The sequence below is a fragment of the Parasteatoda tepidariorum genome, chromosome 5 (genome assembly GCF_043381705.1).
Source record: "Parasteatoda tepidariorum isolate YZ-2023 chromosome 5, CAS_Ptep_4.0, whole genome shotgun sequence".
NCBI lineage: Eukaryota > Metazoa > Arthropoda > Arachnida > Araneae > Theridiidae > Parasteatoda > Parasteatoda tepidariorum.
The window spans coordinates 25,312,094-25,329,617 of NC_092208.1; the positions used below are offsets into that span (position 1 = coordinate 25,312,094).

General features: G+C 29.4%; 1 long non-coding RNA gene across 2 annotated transcripts in view; it reads right to left on the bottom strand.

The window, feature by feature from the left end:
• Window positions 1-4,162: 4,162 nt before the first annotated feature.
• The window catches only part of LOC122270813 (uncharacterized), an 84,779-nt gene continuing 71,417 nt past the window's right edge, over window positions 4,163-17,524 (bottom strand). Inside the window, exon 3 of one of the 2 annotated variants that reach the window (XR_006226005.2) lies at window positions 4,163-4,287. This is a non-coding gene — a long non-coding RNA (uncharacterized lncRNA). Of the gene's footprint in view, window positions 4,296-17,524 lie in introns of both variants that reach the window. The other variant, XR_006226004.2, reaches the window with a different exon arrangement.

The window sequence follows — 17,524 nt, forward strand, 5'->3', positions numbered from 1 at the left end:
TAACGTATATATATATATATATATATGCACGTATTTATAACTCTCCTGGTGAACGAACTATAGATAGAGTTAAGTTCGTTCTCTCAGTAGAACCACATAGAAGCAGATAAAAAATGTTATTTTTATTACTGTTATTTTACTGTACAAAAACTTTTGAAATTTCTAAGTTGTGTGCCAACAACAGAACTTAAGTATCCTAATTGCATGATATTAAGTTGACGATATGCTAGAGAGATAGTTTTTAATCACCCTGCATATGGGTGATTTTTCAGAAAATGGGATGTCCATGAGTTCATCTAATCTGTAAAGTCCTTTATTATCATGAAATATCCATCGGCTATACGCTTTATATATATTTGATGGCGAAATTAACTATATTATAAATTTAGGCAAGAAAATATATTTTTAAAGTGACAGTCATTACTTAATAACAATACCAAATAATACTAAAAAAAATTAACTTGTCTAAATTTGGTTAGTTTAATAACCTGATGTTACCTGATTAAAAACTTCATTCACCTCAAAAATAAACACTCAAAAACAGACGCCCATTTTAAGGTTTGCCAGCCGTGAATGAACAAAAGTGGTTTGAAATATGAAATGAAAAGCAGTCAAAATGGAATAATAAAAGGTGAGAAAAAAGTAGAAAAACCATAGTTATCGAGAAAGAAAAAAAGTGAAAAAAAAACAGAACAAGAAAAACTATAGTGACCGAGAGGGGCAAATCAGTCTAGAATGCATTTCCACATGCAATGGAGAGATGATGAGGAGCTAATGGCGTAGCAAGGTAATTAGCTGTCATATGAATAAAACAAGAATTCAGGGAATCAAGATGAGCTGATGTGACTGGGGTAGAAGTAATTTTGGAATTGTTGAAATTGAATATATGCTCAAAAATTTAACAATGGGCAGCAATGAATAATTTCTCGCATTCTTGATAGCGGACATATCTATCGTGCTCTTTAGGTCTAAACTTTAATGGGAATGCTGTTTGCCCTAAGTACCACTGACATGGAATATTATAAACGTCGAGACTATCAAAGCATATTAAATTTAATTTTGTTTACAGGCCAAAGAATGACTTTAAAACCAAAATTGAAGAAGTTATTTATATTTATTTAGATTGACCAACGATTGGCCAACATGACCAATAATTTTTCATCACCAGATAATTTATTTTGATATATAAATGCTTAAATACATCCATACAATTTTTTCAGTAATATTTCAAAAAGTATGCAAATGAATAACTAATTTTAATGAATAATAGTTAAATGATACACATTTCATATTTTTCATCGCGATGAGATTTTACACTTAAATCCTCAAATAGCTAAATTCCTTTCAAACAAGTTTGCTTTAGAGTGTTTAAGAAGTAAAAACATAACTAATCAAACATTTGAATAAGAATCTCAATAAATATTTTCCCGGATTAATCATATTGACGCTTAGAATTCCATCTTAATTTAGTTAAAGGTATGATATTAATGGCTTTCAAATGTTAAAAGCAGTTTTTAAGTAGTTATGCGGATATTACTTGTTTGAAAAGGAATTAAAAGTTAAATAAGATTTAATGTTTACATATATTAGTTTCCATTTAAAAATAAAGTATAGTTTTAAAGAAAGAGAAAATTATTCAACTTAAGCAGTTTTTTGCTTGCTTTACACATATTTATCTATGGTAATTTTGGTAAATTGCATGAAAACGTTATTTGAAGAATATTTTAAGTACTTAATGAATGTAAGCATTAGAATATAAGACATTCAGATGGGGTGCGCAAAACCTAATTTTTTCTTAAAAATTAAATTTTTATGAAAAAGACAATAATTTACCTACATAATTTACCCCACATCCACTAATTGAAAATGAACTAAAAGTGTACGTTAATTCACTCTCCCAAAGAAGTGAATTTCGTAAAAATTACGGACAGCGAGAATTGCAGGTGGTGGCGCTTTTGCATTAGATTATGTGACCAAATATGTCCTATTCGTAAGACTATATTGGTAAAAAGAAGACCAGAAGAAATTTACTTTATAAAAATCTAGAATCTACTTAAAATTAACCATATATGCCATCCAATCTTAAATTGATTAATATTGGTAATAGTAATAAGATTGTTTTAAGGTTGCCATTTCGTAACACCTTCAGTTGCACTCTTTACATAAAACCAGTTACAAAAAAAATTTCTTGTACTTTCATTGTGGGGAATTCTAAATAATTGATCCGTATTAATCTATTAAACCGTTTAAATAAAACAAGTTACTTGGCAGAGAAGCATTAAGATTAATCGATATCGGATTAAGATTAATCGATTAGTAAATGTGGGATATGAGATATGATAAGGTTTTTGGTAACACCACGTTTCCCTCTTAAAAAACACTTAGAAAAAAATAATTTTTAAAAAAGGCAAAAAACATCTCATAAACATATCTAGGTTCGGATTAAATACAACATTTCAAGCAGACAAACAAATGCTACGTTTATTTTTCTCCTATAATGTGCTTTAAGTTTATTAAATGGATAATCATCTTTTTAATGGTTTCAATTGTGTGTATTTTACTGTCAACTATGAATTTTCAGTTGATTTTTCTGACAAAATCTTCTAAGAAGGTAACAGAGCTTTCCATAAGATATTACGATATCTTTCAAAATAGCCTAAAAAGGTTGTTCTTCAATGTGGAGGAAATACAAAATGTTCTTCGGTTTTTAAAAGGCCTCTTATAAGTTACCCTTCCTTTTAAGATATCCTTACATTAGGTGAATTATAGCTCATCTTGTATTTTAAGTTTAAACACACATTGCAGATATTAAAAATCTATTACAGTGGTTTGCAATACAGAATAATTAGTATCTTGTATAAATTTTAACAATGAAAAATTTAGCAATTTTTTTTAAAAACATTTAAAGACTTATTAAAAATATCACGACATTTAACAAGAAAAATAGTATAAAATCTGTATAAACAAATTTTTTATACTTATTTGAGTGCCGGAATCATTATAACATACCACTAAATTAGTTGCTATGCAAATAGAATTTTTATGAAATAACCAAAACTGGTGAAAGAAAAATTAAAAGTTTTTTGATGAATTTCTAAATTTTTCTTATTGCTTATTGTTGGATACATTGCTGTATAAGATATTTAGAGATGGGTACATTGCTATATATAGATGGATATAGCATATTCCAGTCTTTTTAACATTTCCAATGAAAAAGGATTCAGTAAAAGTTAGATCTAGATGCATTTTATTTCATACATTTTAATTATAACTCAGAAGTTAATATAAAGCTTGCCGATGCTCATTTGAGTTTAGTCACATTCTCATACAAGGTTTTATATGCCATTTCAACAACTTAATTTGGTCAAAATTGTAAAGCTTTGCAAATTATTATTCGGCATTATGCTTCTAATTTTTCTATTTATTTATTAAACTGTAAGTTATAATCCAATTACTCAAGACATTTTATTTTCCATAATTAAAACTCTGAATTTTTATTTATTTTTCTCTCAGGATTAGTTATTCCATTAATTAATTATATTCAAATCAATTTTCTAAAACTTACAGTTTTAAAATACTTTATGTAAGAAAATAACACTAATGATGCACTATAACTGAATAACACTTTAACTTTCTGACACTGAATTCATGTTTTTTCTTATTTTTATCATTTCCGGCTTTATGAATCAATCTGACTATAAAATAATGAGCAGTCAAGCACTTTGCTTGCTTCTTACTTAAAAAAAAAAAAAAAAAATCGAAATTGTCTTCAAAATGCATAATGGGCAACCTGCAAGTGACGTAGTGTAGGTATCTCAACCCTGATTGCTTGTTGAAGCGTGGCATTTGTTTACGTTAGCAACGGTTCTTTCCATTCTATTTCAAATAAGCCCAGCCCGTCAAGTGTCAATTCTCCTAAGTGACACATTCTAAATTCTTTCACAAAGATTCTTTCTCAAAGATTTCAATTCTTTCACTATATATTTACACAGAGACTTAACACAAAGACGGGCACGAACCCATATGGAAGATGAACAAACTAATTATGCATAGAAGTTGCCAGATACATGAAACAAAAATAAACCTGGTATAAAAAATATTTATCAAGGTTACAATAAAATACACAAACAAGAAGTAGACGTGTACAAGAAGTACAAAGTACAAGAAGTAGACGAGGAAGAATTATTTTGCTGACAAAGATTAATTGACGCTGTCGTCATAAGTCACATGTGAGGGTATGGGAGATCATCTTCCTAAAGTGCAAGTACCCAATTAACCTGAAGACACCTAAAAATCTAGAATTATTATAATTTGATGGAATGTTAATTTTTTAAAATTTTATAACCATCGTTAATCAGCCGACCCGATTTTTGGGTTTACGACTACTACTGTTCAACTCCGTAGCTTTGTAATTTTGAACTCAGTCCAGAAGACAAGGAACTCCAGAATCAAGTATTGGGAGAAATTTGCCATCGTTGAGGACTTGTTTGATTGAAATAACCCTCATTTGCGGTACATGGAGAGGATAAACACGAAAACCTCCCACGGTAAACCTGATGGCAAGGGGACTCTAATCCATGATTCGTCTACCACTGAGTATATTTCAAGTCAGCACTGTGGCTGGTGCAAGCCGGATGCGGAATTTGTATCGACTAGTCATCTCTGGGATTCGTACCCGGTTCACCTCATTGGAAGGCGAACGCTCTATTTCCTGAGCCTTCATGGCTGATGGAACTCTATTGTATCATTCAATCTTCGTAACCCCTAGTTTGTCTTTACCTTGATTTATTTTTAATACCTTTTTGTAAAAAGTCACCAAATGTATGCCATGAAAGAATAGAGAAAAAAAAAAGAAGTAAACGCATGAATGTTCGTTACGCAAGAAAATTTTTATTTTAATCATTCTTTCATTTCAAAAGAATATTAATAAAACAAATGTGTATTAAAATTAATAAAATATCAATTCTATTATTTCCTAAAATCTTCAAAGTCATCATTTTGAATGAAAAGATAGTCGTTTCTTCCAGATTGTAGCACTCATTTAGTAAAATATTTCATTTTTAATTAATTGTTAGAGATTAAAAAATGACTAAATTGAAAAAGAAAACACTTAATGTGATTAAGAACAAGTATTGATGTATTAAGCAGTCTGTATTTAATTAAAGTTCTAAAATATCTTTTAATATGGCTTCTTCTCCTTCTCTCAAGTTCTTCTCTTATTATTCTCAAAAGTCAAATAAGCAGATGAATTGGCTTTTCATTTTACAGTTTTCCAAGTAAAGAAAAAAGAATAATCCTACGACTTAAAAGGAAAGATTAATTTAAACTCTGTCCATAAGATCAAAGACTTTTGCTTCAATAGTGCTCGCGCTATTTTCGCAGGAACAATTATAAAATAATCAAGGTTCGTCTTTGGTCACCAAAGATCCATAAGAAAGAGAAGAAATAAAGTACACGAGAGATTTTTGGAGGAAGGAAATTAAACCATTCTCGTTTTCATGCTTTTGTTAATTAGAGTGTAATTAAAACGACATTCCATGAAAATTGCAGACGACAATTTCCTTTTTCGCTTCATTTCAAATGTGGCAGAGAAAAAGAATTCGTATCGAAATCGTCTGCTTTTCTTTTATAGAGAATGAAGTATTTTTATTTCGATCTTTAAGAGGTATTCGTTTAAAAATAAAATTTATTTTGTGATAAATTTAACTTTCTGGAGCTAACAATTAGCAGACCAGTTGATCTGTCGAGAAATTAAAATTTTCATTATTAGAAATTTGGTCAGCATTTTTATTTAATTCTAAGTGGTACAAATTTGAAATTATAAAGCTAATTTCTAATTCAAAGTAATCGTTCAGGTAGCGGAAAAGTCTAGTAGTAATTAAAACTCCGAAAAAAGGAAAATTTATTTACCCTAATTATTTTCTAAATGCTATAGATGAAGTTTTCTAACCACTAAAAAGTTTGTTGTATTTAATCACCTAAATTCTTTAAACAATATAATGACCATAAAGGCTCTACAATGTTACGTGTATAAAGCATTTTTTTTCATCTTTCAGGTATTTTAATATTTGTTTTATTTCAAAATAAAGTGAAAGTTTGTAAAGAAGGGTCAAATTTATCATTTTTTACTATGTTTATTTCAACTGAATCGTATGTTTGTTAAAAAAGTGCACATTTTGCAATATAGATTTTGACCACTTTTCTTACTAGTTGGAGTGCTTTAATTTAAATTGGAGTTCCGTACCGAACGGCAATACAAATTTCAGCAATTTTATGATCACCGCAATCTGAATTTGTTATTTTTTCCCCACCAAACAGGGGTCAATTTAAATTTTGAGATGAAGAAATAAACAGAAGTAAAAGTAAAATAAAGATTATACTAAAATTACTAAAAAATATCTCGTTTTTGAAAAGAATTAAAAATTATATAATGATGCAATGTTTGTCACACTTCAAAGAAGAAACATGAGTTGAATAATTTAAAAAATCAACTGATTTCAGTTTATTGCTCATAATAAGCCGAAAAATAAAAACAGTATGATTTGCTCTTATCAATTAAAAAAAATCGATTAATCTCTCAAACAATCGAAAGCTGAAAAAAGAACTAGCGGGATCGTTGTTCTTGCCTATTTAAAAATCATACAAGCTCCTGTGCTAAATAAAAATTAAAAAAAAGCACAAGATATTTTTTTTAAACTAAAAAAATAAATACAGATTAAAAATTGCACTATTTTCAATAAAAATCGAAAGCTGAAAAAAAATTCTACAAGGATTGTCGTTCTCACTGATTCAAAATGTGTACTAATTTCAGAGCTAAATAATTAAAAAATTACGATATCGATTTGAAATTATTCTGATTTAAATCGAAATCAGAAACTGAAATGAAAACTACAAAAATTATTTCTACTATTTAAAAAATTAGACTAATTCCAATATGAAACAGAAGATGAAAAGTTAAGTTAGGGAGCCGTACCCCTATTGGAAAACTGAAAATCTAAAATATATTAAAATACCTCTGCCATATTTGAGATATGGCAGTTTTACAATTACCAAGGTTACAATGATTTGTTTAAATAATTACTTACATCGAATACATTATATATAATGTATTCTGTGTTACATTATATATAACTATACAGTTGTCTAAAAAATATATACCCCTGAATAACTTTTGTTCCAATGATTGGGTTTTCACGTACTAAAAATCAATCTCATAGGTTCAAGTGATTAGCCATAGATGTATGGCCTAGGATTCAGCTTAAATATATTAATTATTTTGTGCTAACTACACGTTAAGTTCTGGAATCAGCTTTTATATCCGCATTGTAAAGCATTACAAAATTGCATAACTTTTTTAAAAATTTTTATGTTTGCTAACATAATTATTAGTCTTTCAACATGTAAAATAAACTATAAACTATTTTTGAATTTTGATTAAAAATAATGAACTTATTTTCACCGTTAAAAAAAAAGAATTAATTGCTTCTCTTTGATTTTGTCAGAATATAGGAAAGTTATTAAGAAACAAAAAAAAAACTATTGTTTTTTTTTCTTTTCAAAAGTAAAACTCAGATTTTGTATTGGAATAAATACCTTATTTAGCATTAATGACGTTGGTTATTTCTTGTATATTTTATTTTATTTTTTACGAGTTGTGATCATTTTGGCAATGTTTGGCATCAATACATCGGCGAAACAGCAATCAACGCTTTGTAAAAGTATTGAAAAATCATTAACACCACAACCTTTTGTAATTTATTCAATATTTCTCAGCCAAGTTTTAAATATTGATGTCTTAATGAATAATAATACTGGAGTTATTCAGCAAGCTAAAGAAGTGCAGCTCTTTTTTTATCAATATTTATGCAAGTTTTATGAAAAAAAGTTCTTCTTTTTTATCGCACGCCTTCTGAAGAAAAATGGCATTTATTATATTAACTTGTTTTTTTTTCTCTCCTTATTTTTGCTCAAAAATCTAGGCACCCTAGTGTTTATTCATGATTTTGTAGAAATATAAATCATATTGAACATGTACCAAAAGTTTGATATATAGCCTTTATGAGAAAAAATGCTATTTTTTCATTGGACTAAGTTTTTCATGTCTTTAATCATTAATAACATGCAAATTTATTTTAATAAATGATGAAAATGTTTGTCTGATAAATTAGCAATATATGTTAAGCTTTAAATAATATTTATTGTATGAATCTACATGACTTTTTAATAAAATATTTAGGAGATGAAAAATTTAGAGAAATTAATATTAAAATTTTTCTGTAAGTTTTTCTTCCATTTGTATTTTCCATTTTAATTAGCTTTATATTTGTGACAATTGGTATCTAAATCTAGTTTAAACTATTTTAATCATAGCTCTTGTATTTAATTTTTTACAATTACTGTTTTAATTTTTTGAACAATTAAGATAAATATCTTCTTTGTATTATTATTACCATTATTTTATTTTAAATTTTTCACTAGTCACAGATTTTTTAAAAAAAAATATTACTTCAAAAATAAATTAAAGTTAATAGTTGAACTTTAAATAATTCTCCGTGAATTTTGTTATTTTTTGATAGTTTTACTCGTTTATTTAATTTAATAAATAACAAATATATTTGTGCTATATATTAGCAATAAATGTTTATGTTTAAGTGATTTTAATTGTAGGCTTAAATATGAGTTGGACTCCCGGTGACTGAGTGGTAGCGCTTCGCGCTCCTGTGCCACAGGTCTTGGGTTCAATCCTCGGGCCGGGCAAGGTTGACTCAGCCTTTCACCACTTCAGTTGGTCGATAAATGAGTATCAAGCATGCTTGGGAACTAAACACTGGGGGGTTTTGCGTTCGGCTGACTACCTAACCGGAACGTCTGCTCCTGCACCCCAGAGCCCAAGGTCAGGAAAACTGAGATGGGCACAGTAGACCTGGGCCCTCTATGGGCTGTTGTGCCATTGAGTTTAGTTTAGTTTTAAATATGAGTTGCTGTACATATAAGATATAAACGTAACATTTACTTAGGTTTTATCTATGTTTTGTTTCCAAATCTTCATTTTTAATTTGCATTATGTTTGTGATAATTGGTTATAAAGACAGCTAAATCTTGAAGCCAATTCGTTCTATTTTTAGCAAAGGTCACGTGTTCACTCTTGAACCTAATTGAATTATTGAGATTCAAAATAATAATTTTTTTTTTAGCTTTGCGGTTGATAACGTCACTAATTGCAGATTGATATGAACTAAAGGCGATCTCTCTCAGCAGTTAACAAAAGCAGATATCTTTTTACGTGTCCAGTTCAGGAACAGTGATATAATTGTTCCAACGAGGAAGATCGGCGTAAGGGTTCACAATTCCTTTTTATTAGGTGCAATGTTTACCCATCTTAAACGGGAGATGTTTATTTTATGTTCACATTAAGTGATACAAATATTATTTTTTCCGAGAGAGCTTGACAGAGAAACTATTTCCTTTCGTTTTAAGCGAAAATTCGTGTTAAGCGTTTTTGTTTTAAAAAGGCTCAACTGGCTTAATCTTATTGTAGTATTATTAACAACAAAAAATGCTCCCATAGATTTTATTTTTAAACATTTAAGGCTGAAATATGTATTCTTATCATAAAATTTCTAAAAAACAAATTATACCAAAATTCATTCATTAATTTAAGATATTTATGGCAGAAAATTTGCACTTTTATAAAAATAGAAACAAAAGCAAAAAAAAAATCCCCTAAAATTCATTTTCAGTCATTTATAACAGTACTCTATGGAATTAAAAACAATTTGATGAGATAGATTTTTAATGTTGTTAAAATATTTATGACAAACATAAAACGTTTTCTCTACTAGTAATTTACAACAGTATAACAAAGCATCAAAATTGATAAACATATATTTATAACATAAATCCGTATTCTCCTCATATCAATAACAACAATGTAAAAAATTCCCATAAAATTTATATCTATATTTCTCTTACTCGGTGACAAAAAAAGCCTCATTACAATTCCCAGAATGGCAACGCAAGAAAATCGACCAATGATTGCCGATAAAAAATGATTGCCGCTCTAGCTGAAGTGGCTCAACGTATAGCACTCTTAAAAACGGAAATTGAAATAACCTTTAGATAGGCAGAAGTAAGTAGTCTTTGTCGATAGATCTCTATTTTAGTATTTTGTCGAAAGCGCTTCTTTTCGTGAATTTATATATTACGAATTTATTTGACGATTTTTGATTTATATCACGAATTTATTTGTTTTATTATTGTTATTAGTTATTCATTGAAAAATGAGTCTCAGTCGTGCTGTTACGCTTTAATATTTTATACTATAGCACATTTCTAATAGGTTTAGCGAATTATATGTCCTTCATTTGAATTCAAATTTATTTTAATGACTTAGTATTTACTAAAAAGATGTAATTTTCTTTAAAAAAGTTGTTATATGGATTTGAATGATTGTTTTGAATTCTTAGAATTTTGTGTATTTGCAATGAACCTAAGTGAGTAGCGAGCGAAGCAAACCATATAAGATTGCGTAGCAATTTTCGGGGGTTGGCGAGAGTTAGCGAGCAGGGGGCGCAACCCACTAGTTTAAATAATTATGTCAGAAACCCGAATTGTCTTTCTCAATTGCAACTTAAAATACTCATAATATTGATTTTCAAATATTTATGAGAGAAATCCGTACTTTTCTCATTGAATTAATAGCAGAGTTAAAAAATGATATTAAAATTGATTTCAAATCGTATGTAACAGAAATGTTACATACGTCTTATGTTTTTCTATTAAAATTATTAACAACAACAAAATCTTGTCAAAACAAATCAGCATCATGATTTTTTGAAAAATATTTATAATTTATTTTATCAATTTATGAGTATATTCAGAGATTCATATTAGGAATTTATGAATATATTCATATTATGAATATTCATAGATTCATATTATATATATATTTCATTTAAAGTATTCAAATATATTCATAGATATATATTTGAATTTTCATCAAATAAAAAGTCTTACCAAAATAGATTTTCAAATATTAATGACAAATATTCCTAATTTTTCCATAAAATTAATTATAACGTAAAAAACATATAAAGAAAATGATTTTCAGATATTTATGACACAAATTCATATATTTATTAGAATTTTCCGCAAATAAAAAATTATATCAGAATGATTTATCAGACCTTCATAGCAAAAATTCTTAATTTTTCTATATAATTAACAAGATAAAAAATATCATGCCAACATGGATTTCATATACTTCTGTCAGAAATCTTAAGTTTCCACACATAAAAACACGAAAAAAAAATGTCCGACTAACACGCCTCACACGGAAGTGAAATTAAGATTTAATTTTATTATTAAACAAATTAATTTAAGATTTAATATTAAAAAACTTATTTTGATTTGCTAATCCACAATATAAATTTCAACTTTCTTCTAACAACTTAACAATCTTTATCCCTAAATACCTTTAAACATAATCTAAGAAATCTTCTTTCTTAAACTGCGATACTTTTTTTAATCTATTGCAACAATTTAAATGTCTTGTTTAGGAATAATCAAAAGTCATCTTATTTTAAGTAAACAAGCACACTTTTTAAGAATTACATCTTACTTTAGTATGCTTTTCATCGCCAAACTAAATGAGCCTAATTCTTATCCCAGTCTATCCTTATCTCATTAACCGAGTCTATTTAAATGCCCTGTTTAGATAGGATATAAACACAAAAGCTTTTAAACTCGTAAACAGCCTTTTAAACATCACTATTTCGTTTGAAATACTATAAGAGTCACCCCCGCCTATTACTCGTCTTTCCCTAAATAATTAATCCGCCTTTTCATTGGGCTTAAATATCTGCTTGTGCACCAGTATTAAACGAAATTTGGGAAAAGGGGCTGGCAACACTTAAAAGCAAGGGGTTGCTTGTACCGAGGGTGCAGTCGTTTATATACATATACACACAGAGATTACGGACCGTTCTTCGAGCCATTCTAGCGTACCAGATGACGCTGCAAAAGCTTTAATTAGTGTAAATCGAGAACGCTATAATAAACCCCAAGTGGAAATTTGAAATAAAGGTTAAATTAAATGTTGGGGATTTAAACTGCGTCTACGCTTTAATGTCGTTAAGCACAAATTCGCTTGTCTGCGGGTTTTGTCGTCGTAAATATTCGTAAATATGAGCTCTTAAGCTAGATTTCTTCATTGCGTTTTGATTGTTTAGTTGAAATTATTGTTGCTGCAATTGCATTTCGATTTAGGAAATTGTAGCGCTGTTTTCAATAAGGCTTATAAGTAATTTTATCTTTGCATGCCTCTTATTATTGAGTTAGCAAAGAAATTTAGTTATATAATTAATGGATAGGTTAACCTAAATGGGCAATATCTGGTTTTGCTTGTAATTGCTAGAAAAGTGGTAAACATCTAGAGAGGAATTTCGCAGTTTCAAGCGGGAATGAGTTATTGTGTCTGATTAATTTTGAGATTAGTGCTGTAAAAACTGTGGGGAAATATCGCTCCGAAGTTAAAGTTGAAGAACTTCAAAAATTGTGCTAATGAAGTCTTTTTTTTATGATTTAACACCAAATAGATCATTCATATATAATTTAAAAAGGGTACATTTTAGTCTAAATTAATGGTAAATGAATAGTCTAAATGAAACGAAAATAGTCCAAATTAAACTAGTGGAAAATGTTTACCCCAATTTCATGAATTATTTTTGCTTACAAAAAAGCCGATTTCGGCTACGTTTAAAACTCGGAAAATTACAGCGATAGATTATTTATCACACTGTAAAACCTGTGGTGTAATATTTCACCGAACATGATGTTGACCAATCGTAAAATTGTGTAAAGAAGCACTTTATTTCAGGGTAAAATCAAATCGAGCTTTCTTATACAATTTAAAGAGGGAAATTTAATTTTTATCACTTATAATGGAATAGGCTTACATTAAACCCTTGCCGATTAGCACCAAAAGAGAATTGTATTTACTTCGAAAAACACCGATTTTGGCGAGTTTTGAATGTTGCCTATAGATTGTTTGCATTTGAATACAAGCTGGTGAGGTAGTGGAAGTCTTCGACGCTGCTATACAGCAACCATAACAAAGGTTCTATGCGGAAATATGTGTGCATGCTTTTAGTTGTGCAGTAAGGATAATTATATTTTAATTTTTAAATCTCTGTGAAATGTATTAAGTGGTTTTATCAGGTATTGCTTATATCCTCTTCCATTTTGTTAAACGTATTGGAATACGTTTTAATATTCTCTATATGCCGCGTGTATGCTTGATCTACAATTTAATTTTATTTTGAGTAATAGTGTATATACATGCATTCCAAATTAATAATTTTTACTTTATATTGTATTGTAAAAATAAACTTTACAGACTCTTATACCTTACACTACGGTAATTATTTGATTCAGTGCTGGTGAATACCTAAAAATGGTGGCGGCTACTAACACCAAGTAGTGTTAAAGAACATTCTTGGTGCAGTGGGGCATCATTTTCGAGTAAAGTAGCTGCCGCCATTTTTGATGTCAAGATACGCGAAAATTTTTTTACTATGTATAGAACACGAGAAGGAGTAAGTTTTTTGTCGTCTAGCAAGCTGCTGAGCATTCCACAGAAACAGAAGTTCACTGTTACAAAAGGCTTTCTGTTATGTAATAAATGCAATTATGCTCTCATAAAAAGATTTAAATAAATCTATAAATTACATTAAATAATTTTATAATATTTAATTTGTATTCTATGAAGCCAAATTCGAATTTGATCGAACTCCAGTTTTCTCTGTGATGAGAGTAGGATTGATCAAAAACTAATAAACTAATAGTTTTTTTCTGTAAATTGTATCGTAAAAGTAAATTTAACAACTTTTACATGAAATATGTCTTGTTTTCATGTCATGTGGACACAAGTATTGTTTTTGTTCAAAATCAAAAATGGTGGCAAGTACTTTACACAAATAGAAGTGTAATGGGATATGCGGAATGCTTATTACATCAAGAACTACCATTGGTGTTTCATTACATCACTTTTGAATACACTTCATTACATCACTTTTGTACACTGTAAAAAATTTTATTGTATCCCATCACCAAAAATAGTGGCAATTACTGTACACTAAAGTGGTGTAGTGAAGTGCAATACATAACTCTTGTATTGTTCTTTATCACTACTCGGTGTTAAGGAGCTGCAACAATTTTGTTAATCAGTAGTACTAAAATTTATAATTACTGTAAGATATGGTACACATAAGTGTCAGTAAAATTACTTTTAGGGTAGTATGTAAAACAAGAATTATTACTTTAGGATGCTTGAATGCAATATTTCTTAAAATAAAATTTATTTGTTGATCAAACCTACACACTGCAGAGACAAAATATTTATAGGAATTCGAACTAGGTTTATCAAAACCAAAGTGGATATAAATTAAATATTATAAAACTATTTAAATACAATTGAGATTTTTATAAACCCTTTTATCAGAATATAATTATCCTTACTATATAACTAAAATCATGAATGCCTTTCTTAAGAGTTTACTAATGTTTCTTACGAATGTTCAGCCTCGTGGGAGGCACAAACATAAATATTTTCATGCTTGAATTGTAAGCAAAATGCCGACGCTGTCTAATAAGTTCCAAAAGTACGCCAAAATTGGAAAAAAAATCACGAATAGAATAAATGCATTTTATCTTGTTGTAAGCTTTCTCATTTATTTGAGTTTTGACACGTTCTTTTACTATTTTTTTCAACTACACTTTTAAGTCAGTATAAACATTCGATTCCTATTCGGTTGTATGCTGAAATAGCGCTCAATATTTAGAGTTTTTCAACACTAAATTTAACTAGGTATTACACCACAGTCTTAACAGAGCGATTTTCAAAATTTTTGATATGAAGAGAAACTAAATTTTTTTAGTTAAAGTATGTTTCTCAGAAGGTAAGAAATTATATTTAGTTCGAAATGCATTTAATTTGTGTATTTACAATGGTGTTTTTCAAGAGGAACTAAAAATTTCCTTAGCATATGTTTGGAAAGAACATGGTTTTGGTACTTTGTCTTATCCATTAGTAACAGAAAGAATGAGAATTGGCCTCGATTTCTTTGTACGTCAGACTTCTCAATTACATTAAAAATAAACTGATTGGAAGTCTCCCCCACCCATACCACCTTGGATTTCAGGTTAAATGTTTTTGCATTTCATTTTCTTTAGATATTTTTTGTATTGATGGCGCTGCATTATTTGACGGCAAAAGGCATTCGGCTCCGGCTTGCACCGACCACAGCACAGTGCTGACGTAATGTTCTCAGTAGTAGACGGATTATGGGTTAAAGTCCCCTTGCCCTCAGGCTTACCGAGGGAGGTTCTCGTGGTCTTCCCCTCCATGTAACGCAAATACGGGTTAGCTCCATCAAAAAGTCCTCCACGAAGGCAAATGTCTCCCAATACTCGATCCAGGAGTTCCCTTGTCTTTTGGATTGGGTTCAAAATTACAAGGCTACGGAGCTGAACATTAGTAGTCGAACATTAGTAGTTGAACATTAGTAGTAGTAGCACCCCTACTGAAGATGCGACATCAATATCTCTTCTGATTGTTACTGTTTATTTTTTTTTTTGTAATGTTTGTTAGTATTTAGTTTATTTCTAAGTAGCACTGCTTTCTGGATTTCACATTTAATATTCTACCTATTTGTTAAAACTCTAATTTGAAAATTTTGAATATGTTTGCTTATGTAATTTAACTGTTGCGCTCACTTCGAACTTTCGGAGTGTCCTTGGATGCCCCCTTACGGTGGTGGGACGGGGTTAAGCTTGTTATTAGTCGTCGTTAACCCATAAAAATGGGTCGGCTGTTCAACGACGGTTGTAAAATAAAAAATGAAAAACTTTAAAGCTATAAGAATCTGTGATTTGGGGTCTTGAATCAATAATTTAATATTAAACATTTATCAGTTTTTAGATTTTCTTGAAAATTTGACATAACAGTTTAAACGAAAAAAAAACAAAACAGATTTGGATGATTCTTATATCGAAAATTGCGCAAAACAAAGATGTTTATCAAAAATTCAAAACAGGCAAATGCTTAGTTTTTAACTACCTTTCAAAAAGTAATGAATGTAGAATTATATTGGTATAATTCTGTCAGAAAAAATTAAAAGAGAATTTGAATTACTGCACTCTTTATATCTCAAGTTCTGATTGGGTGACGGCAAACGTTTCAAATGTTTTAAACTGGATATTTTGGAGACAAATATTTATGCAAACGTTAAAGTCACGGCTAAAATAGGTTGAGGGTCTTTGTCTAAATATTTCCTCTAAAAATTAATTCTGGATAAATTCTTTTATAGATTCCATTGTTAAAGAATAAAAGCTTTATAACAAGGAAAATATAAGCAATAAATCAATTATGCTATTCTATTTAATAAAAAGCGATGAGAGACCAGGTCGTAGAACATTATTCTCGAATACCTCTTCCCAAAGACGAAACAAGAAAAATAGTAATAAAAAAGGAAGAACCTCGGAACTGGAGGAAAATTGAATTAAATTGATACACTGTGAAGCAATACATAAAGGCAGACGATAAGATAGGGAAAAACGAATACTTTTTCTTTATCGTCTGCGTCTGTTTGGAGAAAGTTCTGGGAACGATAGAGTTTAGGATCCTGAACCCTTCTGCATTTTGTCGAAACATTTTTACCCGGAAAAGTTAGGAGAAAAAAAAAGGGGGGAGTGTTGTTTTTTCGAACGTTGAAAAATTTTGAGTAAATATGTTTTTGAGTAAATGTGAGAAAAATGTTTATGCAAACGTTAAAGTCACGGCTAAAATAGGTTGAGGGTCTTTGTCTAAATATTTCCTCTAAAAATTAATTCTGGATAAATTCTTTTATAGATTCCATTGTTAAAGAATAAAAGCTTTATAACAAGGAAAATATAAGCAATAAATCAATTATGCTATTCTATTTAATAAAAAGCGATGAGAGACCAGGTCGTAGAACATTATTCTCGAATACCTCTTCCCAAAGACGAAACAAGAAAAATAGTAATAAAAAAGGAAGAACCTCGGAACTGGAGGAAAATTGAATTAAATTGATACACTGTGAAGCAATACATAAAGGCAGACGATAAGATAGGGAAAAACGAATACTTTTTTTTATCGTCTGCGTCTGTTTGGAGAAAGTTTTGGGAACGATAGAGTTTAGGATCCTGAACCCTTCTGCATTTTGTCGAAATATTTTTACCCGGAAAAGTTAGGAGAAAAAAAAGGAGGGAGTGTTGTTTTTTCGAACGTTGAAAAATTTTGAGTAAATATGATGGATAGGATTTTAAGGAAATGTGTCAGAGAATTGTTTCGTGCTTTGCTTCTTGAGGGGGTTTGGAAAAATAGGGGTGAAAGGATTGTGAGTTAATGGATTTTGTTGCTCAATCGTCCTTTAGTGGTCCCCTTCTGTTTTTGTTGACATTATTGATGATAGTTCATTTTTCAATTTTTAATGTTCTCCTTGAA